This window comes from Protopterus annectens, chromosome 11.part0 (genome assembly GCF_019279795.1).
Source record: "Protopterus annectens isolate FY-2018-M chromosome 11.part0, PAN1.0, whole genome shotgun sequence".
Taxonomy (NCBI): Eukaryota; Metazoa; Chordata; order Ceratodontiformes; family Protopteridae; genus Protopterus; species Protopterus annectens.
Genome location: NC_056745.1, coordinates 1,419,815,830 through 1,419,830,173, shown reverse-complemented (window position 1 = coordinate 1,419,830,173; position 14,344 = coordinate 1,419,815,830). Strand labels below are relative to the sequence as shown.

General features: G+C 40.0%; 1 protein-coding gene across 1 annotated transcript in view; it reads left to right on the top strand.

The window, feature by feature from the left end:
• The window catches only part of LOC122815880 (E3 ubiquitin-protein ligase MIB2-like), a 782,860-nt gene that overhangs the window by 329,125 nt on the left and 439,391 nt on the right, over positions 1–14,344 (top strand). The gene's annotated exons all lie outside the window — the stretch shown is intronic.

Here is a 14,344-nt window from a genome sequence, read left to right as displayed (position 1 = left end):
CCAGATAACAAATTTTGCTTGTGCTTGGTATTTGCTTGCTTAAACTCTTAGCTTCATACCTTGCCACCAGTTATACAAATTATTTTGCAAAATATATTTAAAGTCTCTGTATCACTCTGTATATTTACCTATATATCTGTATGGATCTATGTCAGAAGATAAACTTTTCAGAAAATTAAACGTCATATGGTTGAGACCATATGATTGAATATTTTGAAAAGGTGAAAAACACAAAGCAACAAAAGTCTATGTTTTTATAGGAGCCAATCTCCATATAAAAGCTTTCACTTTTTAGAAATTTGATCGTATGCTTTCAACCATATGAAGTTCAATTTTCTGAAAAGTCGATCTTCTGAATGGGACCCTGTGATGGTCCTTACTCTGGGCCAGTAATCAAGGAGCCTCAATCCTCACCACTGACACTGGTGAGGGTCGGCCACTAAGAACAAAAATGGATACACACAGTATTTTCTGATGCAGTTCTCTGCACCAAGCACAGTTTTCCTTAAAAGCACACAAGGAGCGCACTCCAGACCTGGGGCTGAACTCTTTCTTTCTCTCTCTCTCTCCAGGCCCCAAACAAGATTCCACACTGACCACGTTGGAGCTCTCTGTCCCTATTCCTAGTAGCTGACACACACACACACACACACACACACACACACACACACACACACACACACACACACACACACACACACACACATGCTGTGCTGCATGAACACAGCGTATGGATGTGTAAATACATCTTACACCTTATGTTCAGTATATACTGCCAGGAATTATTTTGATTCATAGACATGAGTCAGCGTATCCCTAGGAGTGCAGAGGCCAATTCCTGTTTTTCTGAATGGTACACAGCACTGCCTGGTCTGCATTAACTGTTAGCGTATCAGGGTCCTGTACTCAGGAATGATGTGTAGTGCTGTGTAATCTTGACAATCGTACAGAGTGCTGATGAATAAGACAGATGATATGGTACAGCATGTCTTACCAAGAAGCTACATTAGTTATTAATAAAGAGTGCGACAAAGCAGTAGGTTAAGACCGACTTGCCCAGTAGCACTGTATGCACTGACCTGAATGACTGTGATTCAAAAATGAAACCCAGTCATTAATCATGGCAATGAGAGGATAGGGTGGGGTGCTGTGTAAGAGCACCTACTGGCACACTGAAAGGTAGCACTTAAGGAATTTCCTTCAGTGTAACAGAAGTGTTGCAATTATTTCCCGGCACTAGTATATTGCACGGGGGTGTATGTTGACCGGCATATTTGGCAGGGGAGGGGGATCACTGTTTCTACAGTAGCTGCTTGTACACCATTGAACTCCCAGAGCTGATACTATGGGATCAAACATGTAAAACGTTCTTGCAGGTTTGGTGAATAGCACACAGTTGGGGAGGGGTCTCTTTGCATAAGTGCTTGGTGCTAGGGGATGTTCAGGTATGCAACAGAGCAAGCCAGGACAATGGGTCTTGCTCCATTGGTCACCACTGCATCATGATGCAGAAAGGGTCGTCATACTCCAAGTTATGATGTGTAAGCCATACATTGCAGCATCTGCACTTACCATCACATACACACAAGCATGCACACACACAGACACACACACACACACACACACACACACACATATATATATATATATATATATATATATCTGACATGTATTTGGTCACTTGTTCCTTTTGTCAACATATGGAGGTGAATGGTTGCTTGATCAAGCAGCCAGTTTATTAATCAGACTTGTTGTTGGATGTGTACAGATAAGTGGAATTTATATTAGTGGTGTGTGTGTATCTGTATTCACATGTTTGTGGATCAGGGTTAGAGTACGGGTTAAGGAAGAGATAGATTTAGTGCATTTGCAATTGTGTGTATTTTAGAGTAAGCGTTATGTAAAGGGATCATTTTTGTGTTACTTGTATGTACATTTTGTTGAGTGCATATGTGTGTGTGTGTCTGGGACGGTCTTGTTTTGCTACAGTTTTATGGAAAAGATGTTTTAAATTAAAGTGTAGCGTGAAGGGCAGCAGCAGGGCTAGGTTTAGGGTTAGCACAATTACAAAGATGGGCAGGGTGCACCATTTTAGTAATGCATGCCATCCCTAACTCTGCACTTCAGATTAAAAAACACTTTCTAAAACACTACCACTTATCAGACAAATTAGATGCTAGTGATATGGAGGGGTTTTAGTGTAAAGATCACAGACAAACTGCTTTCTTTCTGCAGTCTTTTGTAAATTTGTGCCTTTTTGATACTGTGTGTGTGTGTGTGTGTGTGTGTGTGTGTGTGTGTGTGTGTGTGTGTGTGTGTGTGTGTGTGTGTGTGTGTGTGTTTGTGTATGTGTAGTATTTGTGCACAGTTGGCATGATGGTTAAGGTTTTCACCTACCATGCACAAAGTACAAGGTTCAGTCATACATATGGATATTGACCTCATAAACATCTTTGGAGCTGTATCGCCAGAAACCACAGACTGCAGTATTAATGTAGTCTTTGTATAATTTTACTCTGCAAAGCACACTGTGTATTTTGCATCACACTGGTAGCAGATTCACTTATTTTCTTGCACCAAGGCCCAAAACAGCCTGATACAGCAATACAGATTACTTATTGCATTTTTTGGCTCATTGCAGACCACACTAAGACTAGGTATTTTTTTTTCAAGGTAATATACATGGTGGTACTTTATAGACTGGTAGCTTGGGTGGGTTGTAAGAGGAACACAGCTGTCCATTGAACATACCTGATACTAGAGATGGTGGTAGCTGGTACAAGTGTGGTGTGGGAACCTAAACAGGCCGTGTGTGTGTGTGTGTGTGTGTGTGCACACGTGTGTGTGTGTGTGTGTGTGTACGCACGTGTGTGTGTGTGTGTGTGTGTACACATTTGTGTGTGTCCGTGTGTGTGAACATGGTGCATTTATTACTAAGAAAGTAAAGATAAAGATGAAAAAGAAAATGAGATGGCAGCTCTGACATACCTAGGTTTAAAAAAAAAGTTATATTTATATTTAAGAAGTAATCATTTTCCAGAAAATTATTTGCAAGGTAAATAGTTACAACCAAAACAAAAATAGTACAGAAGCAGCTGGTATGATGTACTGTGGTTGTTACCATTTCTGATTAAAATTTCAGTTTAAAAGTATCTGCTGGGAATGGATCAGTCCCTAATGTTGCCTTTATCATTTTTAAGCACTTCAAAGTAATGGATAATAGGAGTTCAACAACAAAAAAAAAAATCAATAATTACTTTGAAGTAATCATGATTACTAACGAAACATGTTTAGCTAATTAGAGGTTGGCAAATTATGGATCAGTAAAAATTCCATGAAACTAGAAGGAAAATTCCACCCCCCCCCAGTTAAGCACAAAACTGAAAGCATCAAAAAACATAATTTTCCTATAGGTGTCTCACTGGAACATTCTCAAAGACGCACTATAATAAAGCTGTTATAGTACATCTGTTATGTCCTTTCCATTTGGACTTCCCGCATGGAAAAAATATACACTTTATTTTTTAATATGTTTTTAGTCATCTACATTTTGAGTACAACGTGGTTCAACATCAGCTTTAAAGAATTCTGGGTGAGACGTCTTGCAGTATTCAGACCATCTCTTTGTTGTCATTTCTTAATATTATTTACTAAACATGAAGTTGTTGATTTTATGTTCCAGAATGACCAGATGAAGCTTTTCCAAAGTCCAGATTATTTTTATGGCTGGTACGCTTTTGTAGATGTGACCGATTGCTTTTTATCCAATATCAGATTGTGAATGAAATGATTCACTGATTAGAAAAGCTAATATCAGATAGTGAAGGGAGTTCTTTATACTTTAGATAATTGTTTATACTTGGGGAGAGACACATATGTTTGTTTTGTACTCTCTAAATGTGGGGTTATCATGAAATGTAGTCTTCTGACCCACCTGAATTGTTCCAATACGGAAAAAACTTTGCTGCTGCTGTAATATTGACAGACAGCATGCACTTACTTCTCTGTTTCCTTAATATCTCATTTATTTGCTAAGGAAGGCCACATAAAGAATCTTATTCTCATGACTGCAGTAAAGGGAAAAGCTGACATAATTTGGAACAGATTGATTTATATCCCGATGTACTGTAAGCACTGATAAAACACTTACCAGAAGATTATCCAGCACAAAGAAAGGATTAAATGAATAGCCATGGTAGGTTCTCTCCTGTTAAGTTTTGTTGTCCTTTTTAATGTATTGCCAAAAGCAATACCAGTATAGTTATTACCATTGTGATAAAAAAGCTAAGATGTCCTCTTTATAGTTATCGGGTGAAAACTTATCAAACAGTGTTAGCAGGTAAGTACATTTGCATGCAGGTTTGCACAAAAGTAACTCTTGGAGATTGCCCAGAAATGTAAGCAGTGATGCATATTTCTGTTTATTTTGACAGAATTTTCAGTGACAAAGGAATATGTTTAATTAAATGTTGCTAGAGAAATGTGGTCTTTTTCTTTAATATGTTCATAGGTGAGCACTAGGCTAGCTGCCTTTGAGGGACATTTTAAGCCTAACCAATTTTCCTTTTGTGCTTGAATTAACCTATCCCACTTGGTTTTATACTGTCCTTCCTTATCCATATTCAAGGGATAAAGCACATAGGAGCTACCTCTGTCCATTACAGGTGTACAGGGTAGCCCTGGGGTAAATTTTGAGTTTCCAATTCCTAGATCCAAGTTGTGTTTGAATATGGATAGGGATGACCTTTGTTTTACATTGCTAGGGAGTCATTTCCAGAGCAGTGGTATCCTCTGTGTGATGTACCCATCCCTCCACACCATCCTGTTGAAAGATTTTATAAGAAAACCTTGACATCTGTATAACCAGTGAAGATCACAGTAAAAACAAAACTCAGAGGTAGAAAATAATAATACAAAAAGGTGATGAGGCAGACATAATCTCTTATTCTTTCATTTAATTTTGCATTTATTATATAGGCAGTCTTTTGGATAAATTATGGCATACAAATTAATTTGAAAATATTTCACGAGCAGTCATTGTTTAGGGAATTTGTTAATGGATAGTACAAATGATATAGGAGGATATTAAGAATAATATTGGAGTACAGTGTGGTTAATAGTTGTTATGGTAATAGATTATATTGATACTACATATTCTACTGTTTAATTATACTGCTACTAGAACTCAATAATTCATTCTAAACAAGAATGGGCAGCTTATGGAGAGCAATTTAACAGAAAGGAGCTGTGATTAGATCATTCTTCGATGAACACCAGACTGCCTTTTGAATGTAAAAAGATCTGTCCCTGAAGTTTTCATATTTTTGCATTGCTGTAAATCTAGATTTAGATGTGTTTTCTTTAATATTTGATATACTTTCTTGTATTGCTGACATCATGAAAATGGCGTTTCTTTGAAGAATAATAATTATATGAACAATATGACTTCCCTATAATTGATCAAGAGCAAATTGGTCATGATCCAACTTCCCAGTTACATTTGGCCAGTTTTATTCTTCCCAATAGTTTTCCTCACTGCAGTGTCTGTTGTGGGGTCTACCCCATTTGACTGAAAAGTCATTTGATTGCATGACAAGTGATTGAACCCATTTGATTGAAAGCTCATTTGGCAGAAGAGTCAATTGGTAGAAAACCTTCTCCACAACAGATATACTTTTCAGGGGGCCCCCTCACAATTGCTTATTTATACCATCTCCATGGTCACACAAAAAGGGAGAAATGAAAACACACACATAGACACATTGAATCAGTGTTGGAATGCAAACACAAACATCTACAGATGTAGGGGAAGAACATTATGCCAGCCATTGCAATCCACATTTACACTGCTAGAATCACTTCTCTAATAGGAAATGACACCATCACATACTGTCTATAGACTTCTACACTTCTCTAGCAAATGAGTTTTCAATCAAATGGGTTTAACCATTTGGGATTCAATCAAATGAGCAATTAGTCAAGTGACATAGAAGCATCTGTGGTGTGGTGTGCTATTAGTGAGAGACAACTCCGCAGTGTATTGGGAATTTTCTCCTTTCTCCACTACTGTGCAAATATTAGGCTGATGTAGATGTATGGTAAACGTGGCCAAATAGGGGTGCAGGGTGCCTTCCCCTTGCAAAAATACTGCTTTCTTTGAGAACACTGACAGCAAGTAGAACTTTAGGAAGTTCCGTTCTCAGTTAATAGTGATAAGAAAAAGAATTGTGCCTCAGTTATCTATACCTTTATTGACTGCAAGTGAGCGTATATAATTGGTTGTGTAATTTGTGGAATTTTACTGAAACACTTCTTTTATAAATAACTTGGGATTCTTAATGTCTACATATTATATACCATATTCAGCACAGGGAAACCTGGACTGACTTATCTATACGATACGTTGTCTGTGATTAGATTTCATCTTATTTTGTCTCCCACTGCTTATATTTCTAGTCTTGCCAAGTCATTTGCCATCTGCATTAATAAAATATATTTGGGCATATTTGTGGCTTTTTTTTGACAGAGATTCTTTGAATGTAATGTTTCATATAGCAAATTCCAGTATAAAATTACATGGGGGGGGGGGCAAAATCATTAACCATTTTACTTGCTTTATCTTTCTGAGAACAGCCCATTTACTACTCTTTGCAATGTCTCCATGTAACACTTTAATGTTCACTTCTATTATATTATTAGGCTATGTACAGGAATTGTTGAATACCAGGTATAACTTGTTACTACAAAATGATCTGTCATGTTCAGTGTCTTACAAGTGTAAATGGATGACTATGTAATAAATCATATCAGTATATGCAGAGCATTCATGGTAGAGATTGGGGTGCATGCGGTATGTTTATGGGAGTTAGGGGCTTTGACTTTGTTGCATATATAGGTTCATAGGTAGGTACTAGGCTATTGGCCCTAGGGCCTTTACAAGCCTAGCCAAAAAGGTACCCTGGCTTTCCCACCCAAGAAAATTATTTTCCTTATTTTCCTAGGAATGGATGATGTGACACAAGCCCAATATCATGTTCGTTTGTTTACATTTTGTTGTTCAGGTTATCCTAACTGCTTGCAGTTAATTTCTCAGAAGACTGCCTGGAGTAAAAGAGAAATTTGAGTTAGAAAGATTAGTTCAAAATGCAGTCAATAAACAATTATAAAAATAGAGTTTATTCAGCACAGTAAGAAGAGTGACAATCTATGAATATGTACATTGTAACTGCAAGAATTAAAAGAAAGGATTAAGGAGAATATTGAGTTGAGAAGGTGATGAGTAGGTTGACTTAGGGGATTAAAGGTAATATGAAGGAGAAATAGTTGAAAATAAGAAGTTGAGAAGCATGCCTAAATGTAGGGAATGTATTAACTTTGGTTATGCCACACTAAGAATATGGTAATGTTTAAGAAAGCAGAAATAGGTTTGTAGGTATGTGCTAGGCTGGCTACCCTTGTAGGCCATTTTAAGCCTAGCTAATTTACCTTAAAGGTGAGAATCAAATTATGTACCTTGTTTCTGTGAGGTAAACACCTTAACCATTGTGCCAGTCCTCTCAAATGATAACTTGATACCATATTCTGGAACATTTGAAGAATAATATTGTTTTGAAGTTAGGTGAGGCAGGAAGTAGCTAGAGGTTCAGTTTTCTGTTCTAGTGCTAGGCTTTTTTAATGTATAGCAGTTTTTTTTGTTGGAACACAGTAAGAGCCTCTCACTTATGTAATAGCCAGTGAATGAGAAGATGGGCACTTGCAGTCATAAATGAGTCCATGTATAAATATCTGATGGAAGGAGGTCATCCATCCAGTTGGCTCGCTGTAACATATGTGTGATATATATGCATTGATTGAGAAATAAATTTTACAATTTAAATGAATGGAATGTGGTTTTATGAAGTTGGTAATGGTTACTACTCCATAAAATAGCTTGGACAGGAACAGAGTTGGTAAAAGGTATGTTTTGAATATGGTGTCAGACACTACTTTATTTGATAAATGACATTAGCTGTTTTGGAAGTGTCTTGAGCAGTGAAGTTGACATACTCAGCAAAACAGAGTTTGTTATCTACAGTTATAACTAGGTATTTATGTTGATTTAGTGATAGTACTGTGTACAGTATGTAGGGCGGCCACGGTGGTGCAGCGGTTAACATTGTAGCCTCAGAGCAAGAGGTTCTCTGGTTTGATCCTCAGCTGGGGTGCCTTCTTTGCCGAGTCTGCATGCCCTCCCTGTGGTCACGTGGATTTCCTCCGGGTGCTCCGGTTTCCTCCCACATCCCAAAGACATGCTGTAGGTGGATTGGACACTCTAAATTGGCCCTAGGCATGAGTATGTGCGCCTTCCGTGGAAGGTTGGGTGCCAGGCTGGCAACTCGACACCTTAAAAACTCTACTGCCAATCATGAGCAGACAGGTGATCTGCTGTGTCAACCCCTAACCGGGAAAAGCCGAAAGAAGAAGAAGAAGACTGTGTACAGTATGTTGATGGGGTGGATAAGACCGTTTTTCCTTTTCGGCCAATATCATGAGTTTGGTTTTCTTTTTGTTAATTACAATCACTGAGTCTTAGAGCCCAAACAGCAATGTAGTCACAGCTCTGTCTCTTGTGAGTCAGGTAGAAATAATTTTTCCCTCTCTCCCACCCAGTTACTGTTGTGTTCTTAAACACCACTGTCTTTCTAGTTGCCTGCCCCTTATGTTAATTTGACCATATATTTCATTTCCTCTCTGCTTTTACTGACTTGTGTGAGTAAGCACAAAATTTTAAATTTGTGAAATCACTCCCCTTCAACTATTTAAATTTATTGGCCATCCTACTATATTCCATAGTACCAGAATACAAAAGTGGCCATCCCCTTTCAATCTGTCTTGCTGTTTTAAAAATAATGACTCTCCACTAAAACTTAACTTTTTAGACAGGTAAAACTTAAGTTACCTACTTTCACATCTTATTCCTCCAGTGCACACTGCAGTGTTTAGGATAAACCATTTTTTTTCATCTTACCTTTAAGCATCTATTACAGGACCACCAGTTATTGGAGAGCCCACATTCTGCCTCTCAGTAGTCATCTTGGGATTAGTGCTTCTGTTTTCTCCTGGTGAGAGGAGTGCAATTACATTATTTCCTGGAGACTGCTGATCACCAGAAAGCTTAATAACTGCTTTATAGATGACAGCTTGGAATCTGTGTTTACACTCTGATCCTGGTGAGAGTAGGAGCAGAGTGCATTGATTCCTGACTGTTTCTGTTTGGAGTCCCTGTGACCAGCACTTGCTCTAAAACCTGCTGGAAAGCACTAGGAAGCCTTAAACTGATACAAGCACTCAACTCTCCATGTTAATAAGAAGAAATTAATTGTAGGCACTAAACAGCCTATAATTGCAAAGTACCTTGCCAAGGTAAGTGAAAACAGCTCTTGTACTTTACAAAAAAAAAAAAAAAAACACCTAACCAGGCGCGTCCAAGGGTCGGCTTCCGGTGATTTCTCCTGTCTACCTGGTGAATCTGGGCATACCTAGGCAATGCAGCAATTGCCTCATGTATGCAGACAACCCTCTCCTCCTACCACCCAACACTACAACCTGCGAGAAATGCACTTACATAATCAAACTGGAAGCAAAGCTCTCTCCAGCCAAGATTGTGCTAGACAATCAAGAGGAGAATGTTAACACCCACACTACACCTCAAGCAACACATAGCCCTTCAAAGCCCTCACTACCAACACCCACACATAGCAATACTAAACCCATATATGCGAAGGCCCTTAACATTAACCTGCCCAAGCAACAAGGACCTCTGAAGCTGAAACGCAAACAAACACCAATCACAGCCAAAGTATCAAGGCAAGACAACGTACCCAACACTTTAGTCATAGGTGACTCTATAGTCAGGCACACTAATGTCCCACTCATCAGGCTGAACAAGGAGAAAATTACGCATGCACTCAAGTCACTCCACAACAAGTACAAATACGACTCTGTCATTGTCCATGTTGGAGTGAATGACTTGAGACGTACCTCCCTGGACTACATGAAAAGAGACATGAAAGAACTATTGGATCATGTGGCCCAGGCAGGTGTGACCCTAGCCCTGAGTAGCATCTTGCCTTTGTCCAAAATGATACCACAGTATAAGGACAAAATGATTGACTTCAACAATTGGCTCAGCTTCTGATGTCGTTCAGAGGGGATCCAGTATCTGTCTGGGATGACATGATTGACAAACCACAATGCTTTTCCAGAGATGATCTGCACCTGTCACCCCTTGGATTCATGTTACTGGATAAGGCTCTTGCTACCTCTATAGTGCCTTTTTTAGGCAAGGCTCAAAGGATAAAACCACCACAGTAACAGGTACAAGTATGCAAAATCTGAAGGTAATGCTACTCCATGCTAGAAGTCTTAACCTCAAAATGCACCCTGTTGAGGCACTCTTAAAAATGGAGAACATCGATATCTATGCAATAACTGAGACCTGGTTCAAGGCTCGAGAGAGCACGCCTGCAGTACCAGTCTACAACTCTTACCACACTTTTCGGCCACTAAACCTGGACCAAAACACTAAAGGTGGAGGAGTGTCCATATTCACCAAGGTTATTCACATCTCCAGGCTAGTTGCCCAACACAATGCATCCGAACTTCTCCAGGTGCAACTAACACTAGGTAAGACTGCAATCCAAATTGTAGCTTGCTACAGATCCCCCACCATACCCCAAGATTCTCACTACACCTTTCTAAACATATTGGAAAATATTAAGATACAACCAAACACCCTAATACTGGATGATTTTTAACTACCCTGCCATTAACTGGGAAAACTACTCCTGTACCAACACCTTTGGCCAGTGGTTCTTGGAATTCATAAATTCCAACACCCTAGATCAACTAATCCATAGTCTCACCAGGGGCTCCGATATCTTTGACCTGATCATTACCAACATGGGAAATTGGTGCTCCACACCAGTGGTCACCCCCTCGTTGGTTAGGTCTGACCATAGGCTAATCACCTTTAACATCCACCCCCCTACCCCCTAGTAAGGAAACATCTGTAAAAAACTTCTCCAAGGCCAACTTCATGCTACTCAAGTCAGAAGTGCAAACTTCATGACACCCTTGCAGATGGGAACTGAAAGTTCGACTGCAGAATCTTCCAAAAAAAGGAAGCCAATCTGGTGGTCCCCTGTCATAAACAAACTATACAACAGAAGGAAGAAATTGTTGCAGAAAAGAGGAAAATCCTAGGATGCAAAAAACTCCCTTACCAGCCTCAATAAGAAGCTGAGATCTCTCATAAAATCCTCCAAAGATAGGTAGAAAATAGAATTGTTAAAGATTCCAAAGACAGCCACAAGGCATTCTATAGCTATGTCAAGAATCTAAATGGCAATGCTCAGATCTGCTCTGAGCTACAACAGAATGACATTAAATATACTGATCCCAAGGACATTGCCAATATCCTGGCAAATCGATTCAGTACCAGCTTCACCCCCTGTCACCCCATAAAGGGCCCATCCCAATACAGAAAGATTGCCAAATTCCGGTAAACACGGCCACAAGGGTAAAAACTGCACTCTCCAAAGCTAAGAATACAGCATCCATGGGACCAGGCGACATCCCAGGCTGTGTACTACATGAACTACAAAATGAACTGGCACCTCACCTAAGTGTCATGTTTAATCATAGCCTCACCTCAGGCTTTGTTCCCACTGAGTGGTGCACAGCTACAGTTATCGCACTCCACAAGGGGGGATCAACCTTTTATCCTAGGAACTACTGTCCCATCAATCTGACAAGCTTGATCTGCAAGGTCATGGAACTTATAACCAAAGACATTGGCAGCCTTCAAACACTGGACCCCACCTAGTTTGGGTTCATGAAGGGCCAATTGTGTCTCCTGAACCTGATTAACTGTGGACGAGGGTAAAGCAGTCCACACAGCCTATATGGACCTCGTCAAGGCCTTCGACACCATCCTCCACTCTGGAATCATAGATAAACCTACTAAGCTGGGCATTAATCCCTACGTCACATGATGGGTTGCCAACTGACTTACTGACAGAACCCACACTGTAAAAGTAGCCGACTCCAAATCCAGTTCCAGACAAGTGACAAGTGGAGTACCTCAGGGTTCAGTCCTGGGACCGCTCTTGTTTGCCATCTACTTCTCTGAAGTACAGGCCAACACTAAGGGACTCTGGCTAACAAAGTTTGCAGATGACTGCAAACTGGGAGCCATTATTTAATTCCCAGATGATGTGGATATTCTACAAAAGAGCCTTACAGAAACTGATGCTTGGTGCCAGAGCCATGGGCTCAAGCTCAATGCCAAGAAGTGTATAGTTATCCCCTTTGGGAAAAAACATGTACCTATGAATTGCCACATAGGTGGAGTACACTAAATACTGAAAGTGTGATGAGACTTAGGAACACAGGTGGACAGTGGTCTCACCTTCGATAACCACATCACCACAACAGTCAGGAAATCCTTCTATATGGCACACCTCATCACTAAGGGCTTTTCATCCAGAAAAAAAGAGGTCATTGTCCCACTGTACTCATCCCTCATTAGACCCATCATAGAGTACAACGCCCCATTTGGTATGTACCTCACAAGACATCTGCAACAACTGGAAAGGCCTCAGAAACACCTCACTAAAAGAATCACAGGCTTAAAGCAGATACCCTATGCTGACCAACTAAAAAAACTCCAGCTATACTCTGTCGCATATCGTCTACTCAGAGGCGATCTGTGCTTGACATACAAGGCCATGTCAAACCCAGAGTTGTTGGACGTGCTACACTTAAAGAAATCCAAATCCATCAGAGCCACATGCTCCAGGGACCTAAACCTTGTCATCACAATATACAAAACATGCTGGAGGGATAGGTTCCTGACCCAGAGACTCCCCATACTCTGGAATAGACTGCCCATACATGTCAAGCAGAGTGCCTCCTTGACCCTCTTCAGAAGGAACCTTGACGACTGGATGGGAGATAGGAAATTTACCCCAGGGATCACGTCAGTCGCCTTGCTAGACAGGGGTCCAGGGACGTAAGTATTGTGGGAAAAAATAACCAGGGAATTGTTATGGCTAGGCCTGTATAGGCCCTAGGGCCAATAGCCTAGTACCAACCTATGAATCTATGCGAGGAAACACAAGCAGCATTAGGATCACCATGTAGATTAATAGAATTGTCAGCATTTTGCAATAATTTGAGACTGGCTTTGTTCTGGTACATGCCAATAGTAAAGATAGCAACAAGCAGTGGGCTGTGAACCCCTTGGACTGTAGGGGATGTATTAAGTCTTAAAGGGACAACACTCCTTCAGCAACAGTATAATATTGCCCCATGATGCCTTAATCTCCTCACTGGCCCCAACATGGAAACAGTCTGAGAGAGAAAAAAATCATATTCGGTAGATCCTGGTGCGTGAGATGAGGTACTGAGTGTGGCTGAACGTCAGCTGTAGGAGAGCCAGTAATACTCTCAAAAAATGTATTTATTTATTGTACACTTTACTCCATCAAATGCAGCACTGTGTGCGTTTTTTTTATGTTTATGGCCAGTATGCCACCAGTTTTAATTGGGAACTGTTATTGCCATCTCCGATAAGCTAATATTTGTCAGTCAGGAATACCCAGTGCAAACGTCATTAGTTAGTTCTTCAAATTAGTTTAATTTATAGTGAACTTATTTTTCATTTAGTCATTTTTGAACAAAGAAAACAAAGCATGACATTTATTAACTGTGACGCTATCAACTTGCACAATGTTGTGACTGTAGTACTGTAGCAGGTTGGGAAAGTGAGTGTCTGTAGGTAATCATACAATCTACATACATTATTATTTTGATAGAAGGCAACTGAGTAGGTGTGCACTGATAGAATGAAATATACAGTAGAGCTAAACCAACCCTTGGAGGACTCCACATATAAGGGGTGATGAAAATGAGAGATGAGCTTATTTCTATGGGGAAGAATCTGTTATCCAGTTAGTTTGAAAACTAGCCATTCTCTGAATTTGTCTCATGTGCCATGCAAAGTTGTAGTGAGATGCTAGTAATCTACTATTTTAGATATCTTTTACAAGTCTCTGAAAGAGTCACCAAGATTACATTTATCCATACTTCAGGGGGCGTCATCATTTAAGGTCCATAGGCCTTTCACACAATCCCCCACATGGGCATCATCAAAAAGCTAGCACAATTTGGCATAAATCCCTATCTCATCAGGTGGGTGGCCAACTGGCTCGCCGACAGGATCCTCAGGATCAAAATAGGCACCTCCACCTCCAATAGCAGACCTGTCAGTAGTGGAGTTCTTCAGGGATCTGTTCTGGGA